The sequence below is a fragment of the Chinchilla lanigera genome, unplaced genomic scaffold (assembly GCF_000276665.1).
Source record: "Chinchilla lanigera isolate Chin_1 unplaced genomic scaffold, ChiLan1.0 scaffold00017, whole genome shotgun sequence".
Taxonomy (NCBI): domain Eukaryota; kingdom Metazoa; phylum Chordata; class Mammalia; order Rodentia; family Chinchillidae; genus Chinchilla; species Chinchilla lanigera.
In genome coordinates, this window is record NW_004955418.1 from 4,426,397 (window position 1) to 4,441,829 (window position 15,433).

Here is a 15,433-nt window from a genome sequence, read left to right on the forward strand (position 1 = left end):
AAAAAAAATAAAAAAAAATAAAAAAAAAGAATGAAGTCTCTGGCTGGTGACTGAAGTGTTGAGTTTTGGTGTTAGTCACTTCAGTTTCTACATATGCTTACAACTGCCACCTATGCGTTTCACGTTTGTTTGAGACAAAGAGTCTGACTTTGTTATTCCACTGGAAAGGCCATCCCACACACCTCCCAGTGGAGTTCAGTTGTTGGCAAGTTGGAATATGTTTAAGAGCCGACATGAATCTTTATTTGAAATTCAAATTATTGCACCACGGTCCTCAGCAGATATTATTTTGGGCTGCAAATATATAAGGGAAGATGACAGAAAAGTATTTATTTAAACATACAGCATGTTTGCTTTATTTCTGTTGAGATTCTGATTTTGAGCAACATTTTGCTGTTATGTGTCATAGGTGATAATTTTGATTGACTTACACTAAACACTTACAATATTCTAAGCTTTTACATACATCATGTAACTCACTAGTCATTACAACCAGACTGTAGCATAGATAGTCCTATCATCCCCCCTTTAAAGGTTGAAAAACCGAGGCTTGAAGAGTGTATTTGTCCAGTGAAATATACAAGTGGTACTTCAGTTCATGAACTTATTTCTTTTCATGATAATAGCTGCAAACCGAGTTTGTGGAGAACTGAATCAAATTTCCTCATGAGGTCAACATGGGACCTAACCATTAAAGTTGATTCGGTTCTTCTCCAGTTTGCTTTGCTACCAGAATTGTGGGAAGAAGTAAGCTCGTGAACCGAGGTGCCACTGTAGTGATGGTACATCTGAGACTTAAGCTAGCCAATATGGTTTCCAGACCCATACTGACAAGCATGTCACTGTACTGAGATAGATTAGTTGATCATTTCAGCGAAATGCTCATTAATCATCCATCAGCATGTTGAAGATGGTGACTAACAAATTTTTTTTGAATTCCAATGAAATTTGTTTCTTCTTTTTTATTTTAAAGACAATAATAAAAAAAAGCAATAGCAAAATACAAACAACATAGACAAAAACAAAACAAAGTAAAAATAATAAAAATGATACAGGGTTTCAGAACAAAATGATAGGATGAACAGTGGTTGTTATATTACATATTGCTATCTTCAGCGAAGTTGACTGACAAATTCTTACAGCCAGTCATTGTCGAACAGCACCATGTGTGACAATATTGCCACAGACTGCACGTTTTAGGACTTGGGATAAGACTTTCTAGAAGGTGAAAGTCAGGAATTTATATCATTAAACTACTTTCCACAATATACTCTCAGAAAACGTTAGTTGCTAAACCTGATGACAAAACGTTCTCGTCACAGAGGAAAGTGCTGCTCATTCTTGTTACGGATAGGTATATGCTGGAAGTACACTCAATTTGTAGGAATAATTTTAAAAAGAGGGAAACTTAGGTTTGTGTTATGTCCTTTAAATATGAAATGTTATCTTCCTATGTTCCTATTTTTGTTTCACAGTGATAAAGTGACGAAATTTATGTAGTCTTATTTTTCTAGAATCTGTGTTGTGATGATAAAACTTGGAAGTGGTGTATTCTGTGGGGAACCAACAGACAGTGATTAATGTCTCATGTATAAGAGGGTTAAGTGTTTAAAAATAGGTGATGGGTGATAAAATAAAAATATCTTAGAGCAGTAGAATATTCTCAATCAAATCAATAACAATTCTAAATCCAATGTAACATATTTCTTCTAAACTATTAGCAAATAATAAATAGCCAGATTTTGCTTAAAAGTCAACAACAGAGGGGCTGGGGATTTAGCTCAGCGGCAAAGCGCCTGCCTGGCAAGCGCAAGGTCATGAGTTCAGTTCCCGGTACTGGAGAAAAACCAAAAAAAAAAAAGTCAACAACAGAGATATAAAAATTCTCATCACCCAAAGCAGACGATTCTACTTTGTACTCTGTGGAAGGTTCTTCTTTATATTTTATTTGAGTCTTTCTTTTTGATATCTTCCAAATCTGGACTTAAATTTAGTTCCTTGCAGACAATACAAATAAATATTTTACTCTCTGTAAGTCCTTCAGATGAGAAGATGATTATTTTAGTTCCTGACTCCATCACATCCCATCTACTTGTTTACTGCTAATTTCCTAGGGTAAGTTTTGTAGTACAGGAGGAAACATTTTTTTCAATGTGGTGTATAATTAACATCTTACTCTTGCTAGAGCTTGTCATGTTGGTATCTCTGTCTGGATTTACAATAATTCATTTCAGTGTTATGATGTGAAGACAGATGCGTGGGACCCAAATTAGTCATTATCAATTCAGTGTTGACATGTTTTCTTTCATTTGTTTTTTGAGAGTGATTTCCTAGACTGGTGTTCTAATGACATCAGTGAATGAGGTGTGTGTCCTGTTTGTTAAATAACATTGTATGCTGTATTGTGATTCATTTTAGCTTAGAAAAACATTACCACAGAGTAATAATTATTTTTTTAAAAAGTAAATGAGAGTTGATTGGAATTTGAGAATGAATTGAAACATAATTATACTTTAATTAAATCTCATATATATCTTATCTTAGTGAAGGTTGTTCAGTATTTAGTAAAAAGGTTATAGCTATTTTTATACAAGAAAAATATTTACTTTAAAAAACATGATAGCAGCAAATTTGAGACAAACCTCACAGTTTAGACACATTTAAAACTATAATACCATGTTCACATCATGATCATACCTACAAGGAAGCAAGCCAAATATATCTATTTCTTAGATTTGTAAAATAGCTTTTTGGATGTATAGTTGACATATATTAAACTATATAAATTTAAACTGTGCAATCTGATCATTTTGGCATATGTCACATATATCCATGGAAACATCAATATCATAAAGAAAATAAAAGTATCATGAAACTGTTTACATGCTCTATTTTTCTGTATTTCATCTCTCTTCACCTCTCACTACACATTTGATGTGAGCTTTCTGGTACAAAATTATAAATGGAGTCTTTAGTTAGGTTGCATGAGTTTTACCTTCCACAATAGTGTAAACAGGATATTGAATATCTCTGCTTTACTTTTCTATAGAGTAATATGTGTTATATAGCCTTCGTAAGGTTGCCTTGCCATATCTATCTACAGATCTGGGGTTTAGTGATAGTTATCTTGTAGCCAAGGTTGTCCTGCTAAGAGTCCTCTTTAGACACTGTCTTTCTCTCTAGCAAATATTATTAATGTCTTTACCTAAGGATCTCATTGGTAAAGAGACTAAAATGGGTCACATGCTTTCTTGTCTTTCTCTCATGGATGCTCTCCATAGTAAAGGGAATAAAAGAATCACAAGCATCTACTTCTGCTTCTACTAGCTCAATGACATTATCAAGGACCCTGTTCTCTCCATTTCTTGCATTGCCCTGTTTTGATATTACTGGCTGCTCTTAAATTTTGTACCTAATGATGGCAAGATAGTTGTTCTATTCAGAAGAGTATGAAAGAGTAAGATTTTTTATGACTCTGGTTTATATATATGTGTGTGTGTGTGTATATATATATATATATATAGTGCATATACTATAAATTTGCTTTCAATTGTTTTTTAATATACTGATGGAGTTATGAAACTATAAACACTGGCTTTAAAACACTTTCATCATTCTTGAAGGCAACCTCATGCATTTTGTTATTTTTTAAATAAGTTATAACTGAATATATTTTGTGGTTTTATAGAGGTAATTTGGGGGCAATTTTGAGACAGGGTCTCACTATGTAGTTTAAGGTGGTTTTGAACTCACTGCGCAGCTCAGGGCTGGCCTCACACTCACGGAAGTTCTCCTGCCTCAGCCTCCTGAGCTCTGGGCTTGCAAGCTTATGCCTTCATGCCCATCTGAGGTAACTGTTTTCTTTTTGATACATAGAAATTCAGATTTTTTTCAGTACTGGAGATTGAACTCAGGCTCTTTTGAGTGCTGGGCAAGTGATGTATCACTGAACTGCATCCCTAGCCCTAGAATGTCAGTAGGTTTTTGTATATTGACTTAGTATTCTGCAACTTTGCTGAATTCTCTTATTAGCTTTCAATAGATTCTTTATGGAATAGTTAGGATTTTTTATATACACAATAATCCTATCTTCAGACACAGATGCTTGTATTTCTTACTCCCCAAACTGGAAATCTTTTTACATAATAATTACCTTTACTAGGGCCTGGAGTATGATGTTCACTAAACGTGTAGAAGTACTCGAAGACATCCTCAGGGGAAAGCACTGAGTCATTTACTAGTAAATAATGTATTAATTGTGAATTTCTCATGCATCACTTTTATCAGTTTAAGGAAAATGTCTTCTATTACTAATTTTTAAAGTATTTTTTTTAATCATGAAGGGGTATGGAATCTTAGAAAGTATTTTGTATTTATTTTTGCAATCATGCAGTATTTTGTTTTCATCCTATTTGTCTTGTGATTATTAAACATAATTCTATAATTCTATTCCTGCATATTTTAATTGAGCAGAACTATATCATATGCACACTATAAACAGGAATGGAATTGTTATGATTGGCTTATAGAATTCAGGATGTGTCTCTTTGGCTTTCCTAAAATTCATAATTACCCAAGTATGAACAGGATGAACATTCTGTCATCAAGGGTTGAGTGGAAAGGAAACCTTCAAAATATTGGTACTATATGCTAGTTCATTGGATTTTTTTAAAGATACAATTACTAGAAGTTTAAGAGTCAGTAGAATAATGAATTCTGACTTCATGTGAAGTAGCAAAAGATAGCAACTAAAAATGTTGAAACATTTTTCTAGTGTAATCAGCTTTGACTTGCTCTCTGATCAGTTGTTATTTCTCAGTGCTTCATATGAACATGTATGGAAATCTATTTTTCATGTCTTCTCAGATGTGCTATGTAGCTTTAGTCCAGGTTTTTTTTGAGAACACATTTGTATTTTGAAAATTAAAAATTCAGGAGTCATCAATCCAAAGATCTCCATGAAAGTTTTTCTGCTTTCTTTGGATGTATTTATGGGTCTGTAAGTCATTGTGCTTGGTATATTATTTTCTGTCTGTATTTATATCATCCCTTTAGATGAAAAATTTATAATTTTCAAGGGAGATTTTATTAATGTCACAATTTCTCTATCAGTCTTGCACATTTGAAACAAACTCTCGACTTTATTTTTTAATTTTTAATTTTTTTATTTTTTTAAAAAATAAAAGGAGGAAAACATTACTAGACAAACAACATTTTACAAAATAGCAAAAGAACAGTACAGACAGTCCAGAGTTACAAAGAAAGTGGTAGGAAATTAACAATGCTTGTTGTATTACATATTGATATCTTCAAAGTGGTTTCTCGTGAAAACAGAGACATGCAATATTGATCCATCAAGGACTCATTGACAGCTTCTTTCAGCAAAGAAATAGAAGACAGTAGGACAACTAGGTTAACTATCCTGTATATACATACATACAAAATTTCTCCTTCTTTCCCTTCTCTTTTCCCACATCCCAGTTGCCCTTTACCTTTGAGTGCTTTCCTATCAATTCACAATGTCTATCATACCTCCTAGTTTAAATGAACTCTTTCAGGTTTTACACTAGTGAAACAACGTGCAGGTCTGATTTATTTCAACTTATGAGTATGGTCTCTAGTTGTGACCATTTACCTATAAAAGCCTCGAGTTTATCTTTCTTTATAGCTGAGTAATATTCCATTGTATAAAAGTACCACAATTTTCTTATCCAATCCTCGGTGGATGGACATTTGGGTTGCTTCCTCAATTTAGCAATTACAAATTGTGCTGCTATGAACATAGGTGCACATATATTGCTGTGATATGATGTTCTTAGATTCCTGGGAAAATACCCAGCAAGGGGGTAGCTGGGTTGAATGGGACCTCTAGTCCTAGTTTTCTGAGGAATCTCCAAACTAATTCCCACAGTGGTTTCACCAGCCTGCATTCCCACCAGCAGTGGAGAAGGGTTCCTATTTCTCCACAGCCTTGCCAGCACTTGTTATTGGTTGATTTCTTAATGCTAGCCATTCTTACTGGGGTAAGGTGGAATCTCAGTGTTGTTTTAATTTGCATTTCTTGAATGACTAATGATGTTGAACATTTTCTCATGTATTTATTTGCCATTTGTATTTCATTATCTCAGAAGTGTGTATTCATCTCAGCTGCCAGTTTTGGATTGGGTCTTTGAATTTGGGGGGGCTGATATTTTTTATTTCTTTCTATCTTCTAGATAGAAGCCCTTTGTCTGAGGGACAGGGTTAGGGTCTTTTTAACAAAGATGGCACATGTCATTTAAAATAGTCAAATGTAATTCCTTGCAAATGAAGTCTTCTTCAGAAAAGGTGTCATCTGTCAAGTTTACAAGATTTTTAAGTCCACTATTACTTGCTGTCAAGATATCTTCATCATAAAATATAACTATTTAGTTTTTATATGTAGAGAAATTAAAAAAAAACCTATTATATAGTTTAAAAATAAATATCAACCAAATTTATCAAGGGTACTGGAAAATTGTTCTCTGTCCCTCAATTTTTATATTACACATTGTAATATTTTTTTGTGAAAAAATATGGAAACCAGAAAAACTGATTCATCAACTTTTTCTAGAGTGCACACGAAGCAATGCACATTATGAGCCTTTGAATGTTCTGGACAGTGTAATAAGGCAAGAAAAAAAAATAAGTACACTACTGGGAAAACATTTCGGAGTGATCAGCATGTCTGCTTTGAATAGCTAATCCTGTGAAAATAATACTACCACTAATTAAATAAAAGTGAGCAGTTATGAGAAACATTTATTGATAGATTTCCTGTATACAAGCAGAAACTAAATATAAAAATAATTCACAAAACAACACATTAGCAGAAATAAAGCAAAATTCCAAGGAATGTGATATAAAAAGAACAAAAATATTTCAAATTTTATTTGAATAAGACTTCAAATAAATGAGTATAAACCTTGTTATTCAAAGATATATATGCTTTGTTAATCTTCATTAACTGTATCTACAAAAAATTATCAAAAGAGGTGGACAAGTTACTTTTACAGATAATCTGGTAGAAAATTGTTAAGAAAATAAAACATGGGCACTTTCTTAAATATAAGACTATAATAATTCAGTTCATATTATAGTGGTAAGTGAATGGATAAAGAGCTTTTCATATATAGAATATAGAATTAGAGACATATATATGTATTTGAATCAATGAATATGAAATTACAATGATGTAGATGACAAGGTTAAGTTTTAGAATTAGTTGAAATATTAGATACTTTTTCATCATACAAACATATGTGAATCATGATTTTTAAAGTATCTCTAGCTATTTAAATTCATTATTTGATGTCTGCAACTGGATTGTGAAGCATACAGGACTCAATAGGAAATTACATAGAAAACTAATGTGCAGTTTTATTCTTTCAGAAATTATCAAGTACATTAAAAGTGAATAATGGTTCTGCATTTTAATTCACCCTGAAAACCAATAAGCAAACCAGAAACCAAAATAAATTAGAATAAGTTCCTAAACAATGAATCACAATATAAAGCCTATAGCAAAATGGCTTTTTTTAAAGGAAATGTAATATCATCCTATATCCATACAGTAAATGTAAACATCTTGCTGAATGTTACCACAGAGTTCAAACTGGGGAAAAACACAGACAGACTCTAATAAAGAGTTATATTCCAATAAATATTCGATCACCTAATAAGCTGCAAAACAAAAAGAAATACTTACAAAAGTTTTAATTTTGATCTTCAAATGCTACAGGACAGTTATCTCCAAAGTTTGGTAAATAATGATTGTAAAAATTGAAAATCTTCCATCTCTCCAGCAATGTATAATGCCGTTTTAGCTGCTAACGTTCAGTGTGCTACACCTTGGGTCCCTGGCATGTCCACACAGTACATTGTCCTTATTAAAATCGCTACTTCACCTTAAAGTGACCCCTTAGCTGCTTTTGTTTGTTTTGCTCCCCTTTAGAGTACTTCACACACTCTTCAGCAATATTTTGGGATCTCTTCCATCATCTCTTGTGCTCAGTTCATGTTTTGGAGCTAGCACTTATACATCTTGCTAATCTTTTCTTCAAAAATATTATCGATCAATGCTTCTAAGAGAAAGTTTTTGGTATTTTGGCAGGCAATTCTCTCCCTAACTATTTCTGTTGTATGATACCAAGATTCTTTAATAGTCCAGTGCTTATGTAGCAAATTGTGTCATAACTTCATTCCTTCCACGTGTCCAATTTTGTATTAGACTCACGTAAATGTTTCTCACACAAATCAGGATATAAACATTTTATAGTTTTGTTATATGACCTAATGAGGGACAAGGAGACTGTTTAGCCATTCAAGGGTGTTATCCTGATCCTATCTCTTTACATTTTCTACTTTGACCTCTCAGGATGCTGGATTTTCATGTGTATGCTTTCTGCCTCATTACTGAAAGGTAGATTTTTAGGGGCCTGGGATGTAGCTAAGTGGCACAGCACCTGCCTGGCAAGTGTGAGGTCCTGAGTTCAATTCCTTGTACCAAAAAAAGAGGTAGTCTTTCATCTCCAGACTTCATGTATCCATATGACATTGGAAGGAAGGGAAAAAGAGAAGCAATGATACCAGCTCTTTTTCAGATTGTGTTCTTCCATATCACAAAATGAACTGTTTACCAGAAGCAACCCAGAGGACTTGCCCTGTGTAAAATTGACAGCACTGGGTATGTGAGTCCCCACAGCTACAAGAAAGCCTGGGAAAATAAATTTCTGGTGAAGAGCAAAGCATGTGTTATGATGCCCAAGAATTCATTCTCATGATCTGAGTATAAAACAGACTTTATTTAGAAGGAAGGTGCAGGTGGGTGCACAATAACTAAAATGCCTTGCTTCTTGCTTTTCACAGTTAGAAAAGATCAAAGAATGAAAATCAAAGGAGATGGGTCACTGTGGGATGACCAGAAGGGTATATCTCCCCGCTCCACTCCTCTCTTCTCTCTGCTTCCTGGCACCATGATGTGAGCAGTTTTCCTCTGCCAGGCCCTTCCACTATGCCTCTTCCATCCAGGCCTCACTCGCTAACAGCACATTTAGCTAAGGATAGATTCATCAGTGGGCTAGGCCACTGACAGCTAAGTACCCCTTGATCCTATCACCTTCCAAACATGAGGTTTTTGGAGTGCATACCAGATCCAAGCTACAACAAGCAATTTGTTTTATTCTTATATTACCATGTTACTATCTTGCTTCCTTTTGTTTTAAGTTGAAGAACTCCCTTTAGCATTTCTTGTAAAGCAGCGCTAATGTTAATTTTCTCTTTCAACTTTTGTTTGTCTGGGAAAGTTTTTGTCACTCAAGCAACACAGTGAGTGGCATAAAATTTTTGCCAGCTGTTCCTCAGACAAAGGGCTAATTTCTAGAAGATATAAAGAACTCACAAAAATTATACCCCAGACATTTAAAGAACCAATCCAAAAATGGGCATCTGAATGAAGTAAAGAGACACTTTTCAGATGAAGAAGTAGAAACAGCAAATAAATACATGAAAAAGTGTTCAACATCACTGGACATTTGAGAGATGCAAATTAAACAATGCCGAGACTCCATCGCACTTCAGAAATAATGACTACTGTCAAGAAATCAACCAATAACAAATGCTAGGGAGCATAAGGGGAAAAAGGAACCCTTCTCCACTATTTGTGGGAGTGTAGATTGGTGCAACCACTGTGGAAAACGGTGTGGAGAGTTCTCAGAAAATTAAAACTAGAGGTTCCATTAGACCCAGCCATACTCCTTTTTGGCATCTTCCCCCCAAAAATAAAAACATCATGCCACACTGATATAGGCACACCCATGTTTATAGCAGTACAGTTTATAGTAGGGAAATTTTGGAAACAACACAAATGCCCATTAACTGATGAATGGAAAGAAGGATTTTTTTAAAAAATAAAATGGAGGGTACTACTCAGCCATAAAGAAGGATAAACTTGGGACATTTCCCAATGGATGGACCTGGATACCATACTTTTAGGTGAAATAAATTAAACATACATGTGTAAGTATCACATTGTTTCTCTGGTGTGAGAAGCTGAAAGTGTAGCTAAGGACTAAAATGTATACTAGATATAATGAAATAGGTGGAACGTGTGCAATTGGGAAGGTGGACTAGGAGTGGGGAGGGGAAAGGAAGGGAGGGAAAAGAAAAAAAGGTGAAAGGGGTAAATGGAAACAGAGCTTTTGTAAATGAGACGAGGGATTAAAGGGAGGATGAAAGAATGGAGGGGGAGAGGAACTGAGATAAGTCATGTACAGGGCCAAGTCCCCATGATGAAGCTAATCATTATGTATATTTAATATCTACCAATATACTTGCTTCAGTCATCATGATTGGGAGGGAGGATACTTTTGCAGCACTTCAAAGTGTGTATATATATATACATATATATTATATATATATATAATGTCCCTCTTCCTTTTGGCCATTGAGATTTACACTGAAAAGTCTGCTGGTGGTCTCTTTCATGAGGCTTCTCTTGTACATGAAAATGTCTTTTTTTTTCCTTGCTGCTTTTAAACTTTTCTCTTTGACTTTTGGCAATTTGAATATAAGGTGTCTTGGGGCAGATTTCTTTGAAGTTATCTATTTTGGGTCACTTGGCCTCCTGAATCTGGATGCCTGTTTCCTTTCCTGGATTTGGGGAATTTTCAGCCAACCACTCCCTCACAGTTGTACAGTGCTAACCTGCCAGGGCGGAGTGATGGTGCAAGGGTCTCTGCTTTCCCAGCAGTCTTGATGAGACTGGATTCATACTTGCCAGTGTGCAGAATAATTTCCACCCTTTTGGAGTTTCTCACAATAGGAGTTCATCTGTGTATTCCTTCTGAGCTGGGTATCCATGGGGGTGGAAAAGAGCCCATTTCTTCCTATTCTGCCATATTTCTGATGTCACCAATCTCATTTAATTTTTTAATAAATATCTGAAAGTAACTATTGTTTGGAAGGTATATTTAATAGTCCCCAACTGATATGATAAGTGAGGTTTAGGTAAAAAAAGAGGAAGGAAAATAACCCCAAGCTGGTTCTAAAGGAGGTAGCTATAGGTGAGGAAATGTTCACCAGACTAGACATGGTGTCAGAAGTTTTGCATGCCAACAACTTGGAGCCAGTCACAGCTCAGTTGTCAAGTTCCAGATAACTTTAGGCAGTTTGTTATATCTCTTAGAATCTTAGTTTCTCCAAGATTATCAGCTTTAAAAGAGTTTTTTTGGTACATAATATAACACTTATAAGCATAAAATTAGTTATTCTTTTTGTTTCCCAGATCATCTTTGTTATTTTTTATTTCTTGCTTTTGGAATATAAAAACCTGTGAAAGGGGCTGGGGATTTAGCTCAGCAGCAAAGTGCCTGCCTGGCAAGCACAAGGTCATGAGTTCGGTTCCTGGTACCGGAGAAAAACCAAACCAAAACAAAACAAAACAAACAAAAAAAACCTGTGAAAATTATCTGCATCCATTGAAATAATCTGTATCTCTTGGAGGTCTAAATTTAGGTTAGTGAAATTTAAAATAAATCTGAAAATTAGAAATCTAAATTTTTTTAGTTTATTTATAAGAATCACAGTTGGTCCTGAAAAGAAAATGAACTACTTTTATATTTGATTCTCAGTTGTAATTCCAAAAAACAATTATTTTAATTAAGAGATTTTCATAATTGACTGTTGGAAAAGATTATAAAATTTTAAGTCAGGACAGTTCTCAATTTCTTAGTTATTTATGAACATTTTGCCACCCTACTTACCATCATATTTCAGTCAGCTACCATGTTCTAATAAAATAATCAGTTGTTTGTATTTGGTTTTCAATATTCCTGCAACAACTTACAGATATATTAATAACAATTTAGTCCTCTTTAATTTAATATTTTGAATATTTTTATGCATAAAGATAAAAATGATTATGAATGAAAAATAATGCTTTGAATAGTGTTGGTATAGGTTTATTATGTATATATATCATGATAGATATATCATTATCATGACTCTTTTTATAGGTTAACAATATTCTGAAAATAAAGAATGCCTGGAATGCCTATTTTTCCTATTATGCATCCAAAACTTTTCCTTGGATTTTCTACCCCTATTTTTAATCTCTGTTACTTTTGTGAAGTTTGAGAGTCCTCAAGACTAGTTTATTTTTTAACATTTAAGTTGGTGTTAAGACTATGTCCCCTCTGACACCACCTACAAGTCTGGGTATCTCTGAGACAATGTTCACATTTGATAATTTGTTAAAATACTCCCAGAATCTAGCACAACCATTTTACTCCTGATTATACTTTGTGACTATGAGAAGATAAAATCAACCAAAGGAAAATGTGCATAATACAGAGTTCAGGAAACTTGTCCTCTGCCAGTGGAGCTGTGTGGAAATGCTTCCTTCTATCAATCATGTGTGATAAACACATAGATTAGAGGCAAGCAAAAAAAAAAATTACCAGGGTTTGGCATCTAAAAGTTTTATTGTGCCTAGGGTTAAACATTCATTTGTATGACTGCTGCTCCGTGGCTGACTATGCTCTGTGACCCTTTCAGAGGTCCCGCTGATTGTATGTTGCCCAAGTCACTTCACCAGAAAACACACTTTATCATGGATTATGTAACATGGGTCAAGGATCCCAGGCAAAGAGGACTTTTTTTTTAGGCAGGACATTCAAGGCCTATGAGGTCAAGTCTTAGAGCCACTGAAGAACAGAGGCCAATCTTTCTCTTTGATATGGCTCATTCTTAAATGCATATGTCCCAAGTTCAAACTATCATCACTTTGCTTCCAGTTACTTTGTAAAGTTAAAAAAATTAAAACAATTTTAAAAAGTTGAAAATTTACCTATTTCCCTAAAATTTACTTTCTACCAAAAAGCACAAAGGGGGCTGGGGATTTAGCTCAGTGGCAAAGTGCCTGCCTGGCAAGCGCAAGGTCATGAGTTTGGTTCCTGGTACCGGAGGGGGGAAAAAAAAAAGTACAAAGGGCAAAATGAATCATTTCCCCTCTTTTAAAATACCATGATGAAAAGTAGCAGATATATAGAATGAAAAATTCTAGATGTGTAATATATAACATTGGGATATAGCTCATAATATTGCTCTGTATGTGGGGAAAACCTTTACCTTTGAAAACTATTATATTGAGAGAGAGGTAAGGTGATTAGTAACATTTAAAAAATATACTAGGATTTCAAGTGAAAAATGTAATAACAGCTTTTAATTATACTAAAAATAAAATTCAAACTTCTTTCCATACCCTGCAAATTGACTGACATTCAGGCTGTACATAAATAAAAGGACATATCTACTTGATACAGTCTTGTCTCAGGACATTCAGGTATTTCACATTCTATTGACTCTGTCCTTTGTTCTGTTTCCCTAAACCTTCAAGTTATTCTAGGACCAAAACCTTTTCATTTGCTACCCCCTCGTTGGGAATATTTTGGGAGGGTTCATGTACTTTTCATCCGACAGTTAGCTTGAATATCATCTTCTCAGTGAGAACTTCCTCTCTGCCTGCAGTACTTTTCTTCTTTTATTTATTGTGGGGCATATTACTGTGTTCTATTCCAATAATACTCATGCACAGTACTATTATGTTTACTTTGTTATATCTGTCATTGTCCACTAGAATCAAGTAATATTGGTATTTCTTTGATACAAAGAAAAATGGTACCTAACTATTACTCAGTAAGTGTGTGATAAATGTATGGTTGTCTGGTTCTTGTCTAACCGTTGATTTCTTGATGTTGATCTGGTTCTTTTCATTCTATATGGCATTTCATAAAGATAGCACTTTGGACTATATCACATATCACATATTTTCTGTGGCATATTAGATCCTATGGTATTAAATTATATTTGTCAAAATTATAAAGGCTGTAGTCATTTTTTTAATTCTTTTGAGGCTGTAGTCACTTAAACACATACATACAAACAGAAATGTGTATGTTTTACATCTGCTGAATACATTAAACCTAAATATCCAGTGAGACTTAAAGGGTACCAAAGAGTCTAACCACAGAAATAAGGTATTGGTACAAAGAAAGTCTCATAGTATTGTATTTCAAATGCCATAGTTCCTTAATACATTCTAAGAATTTATTATTTTGGTTCAGTTTATTTATTTTTTTTAAAATTTTATTTCCAAGGATACTGTCTGCTTAACTGCAGGCACCGGTGCTTTTTCTCTCAGTGCACTTAAAGTGACATCTTTGATAGCTGCCACAGGTCACTGAAAGCAGAACGGAAAAGTGCCTTTTGCTGTGGTTTGAATGCCGGTTGGGAGTTTCATAGCAGCAGTGATTTCAGTAAATGTTGAGATGTGCAGATGCGAATGCAGTCTACTGCTTATGACGGCTGTGACACCTTCCATCTGTCCTTGTAAGATTCTCCCTTCGTTAGCCGTCAGTCAATTAAATGTAGTAGATTCTCCCCGTAAATGTTCCTCATTGGTACTTCACTGGAGTTTAAGTCAACAGGCGAAGAGCCTACCCTTAAAATCATAAAAGGAATTTTAAAAGGAATTATGGGTTTGATAGCACAGTTATCACAATATCTTCTGTAGGCTCATCATTAGCCTTCTAAAAGCAAATCATTCTTGGTTTGATAACTGAACTATTGTAGTCTTATAAAATATTGTCCTTCATTCAATAAATAATTTAAAATATATGAAAGAAGATGGTTTTTAATGTACTTTCATAAGCTGCTCATTTTAATATAAAGAAGTTGAGACTATACTTTTTTAAATTTTTTTAAATTTTTTTTTGGTTTTTCTCCGGTACCGGGAGCCGAACTCACAACCTTGCGCTTGCCAGGCAGGCGCTTTTGCCGCTGAGCTAAACCCCCAGCCCCAAGAAGTTGAGACTATAAATAAATGAGAAGGGGGTGGGGATATAACTCAGCAGCACAGCACTTGCCTGGCAACCACAAGGTCCTGAGTTCGATTCCCAGTATCAAAAAAAGAAAAGGTAAAGAAAAAGGTGCAAAAAGAAATAAATGAGAAATGAATTAAAAATTCACAATATATCTTATTTGTAATATCATTCAAAAACTATCCACCGAAATATGCAGCTCCAGAATTATTAATTTACAAGCTCAAAATAGTTCCTTACTCATATCAGGGGCAAGCATTATCTTTTTGCGAAGTAGCCACCAGTCAGTAATTTCACTCTTACTGCCTTATATTTCAGTCATATTTTAACAAGCTATAGCATATTGCAAAGCAGACTCCCCATCCCCTATGCTGTATTTTTCAAATACTATTTATCTTCTTTTTCCCAAATTGACTTTTCTCCACAATCTCTCATTTTGTCAGTAGTATCATTGTCATTTTGGTTTTCTGAGCTTAAAAAACATACTTCTCCTTTCCCCTCATTCCCTCCTTTTTTTTTTTTTTTTTTTTTTTTTT

At 34.4% G+C, this 15,433-nt stretch overlaps 1 protein-coding gene across 6 annotated transcripts in view; it reads left to right on the top strand.

Moving 5' to 3' along the window:
- Tmem232 (transmembrane protein 232) overlaps positions 1-15,433 on the top strand; it is a 224,949-nt gene that overhangs the window by 84,378 nt on the left and 125,138 nt on the right. The window lies entirely within an intron of this gene.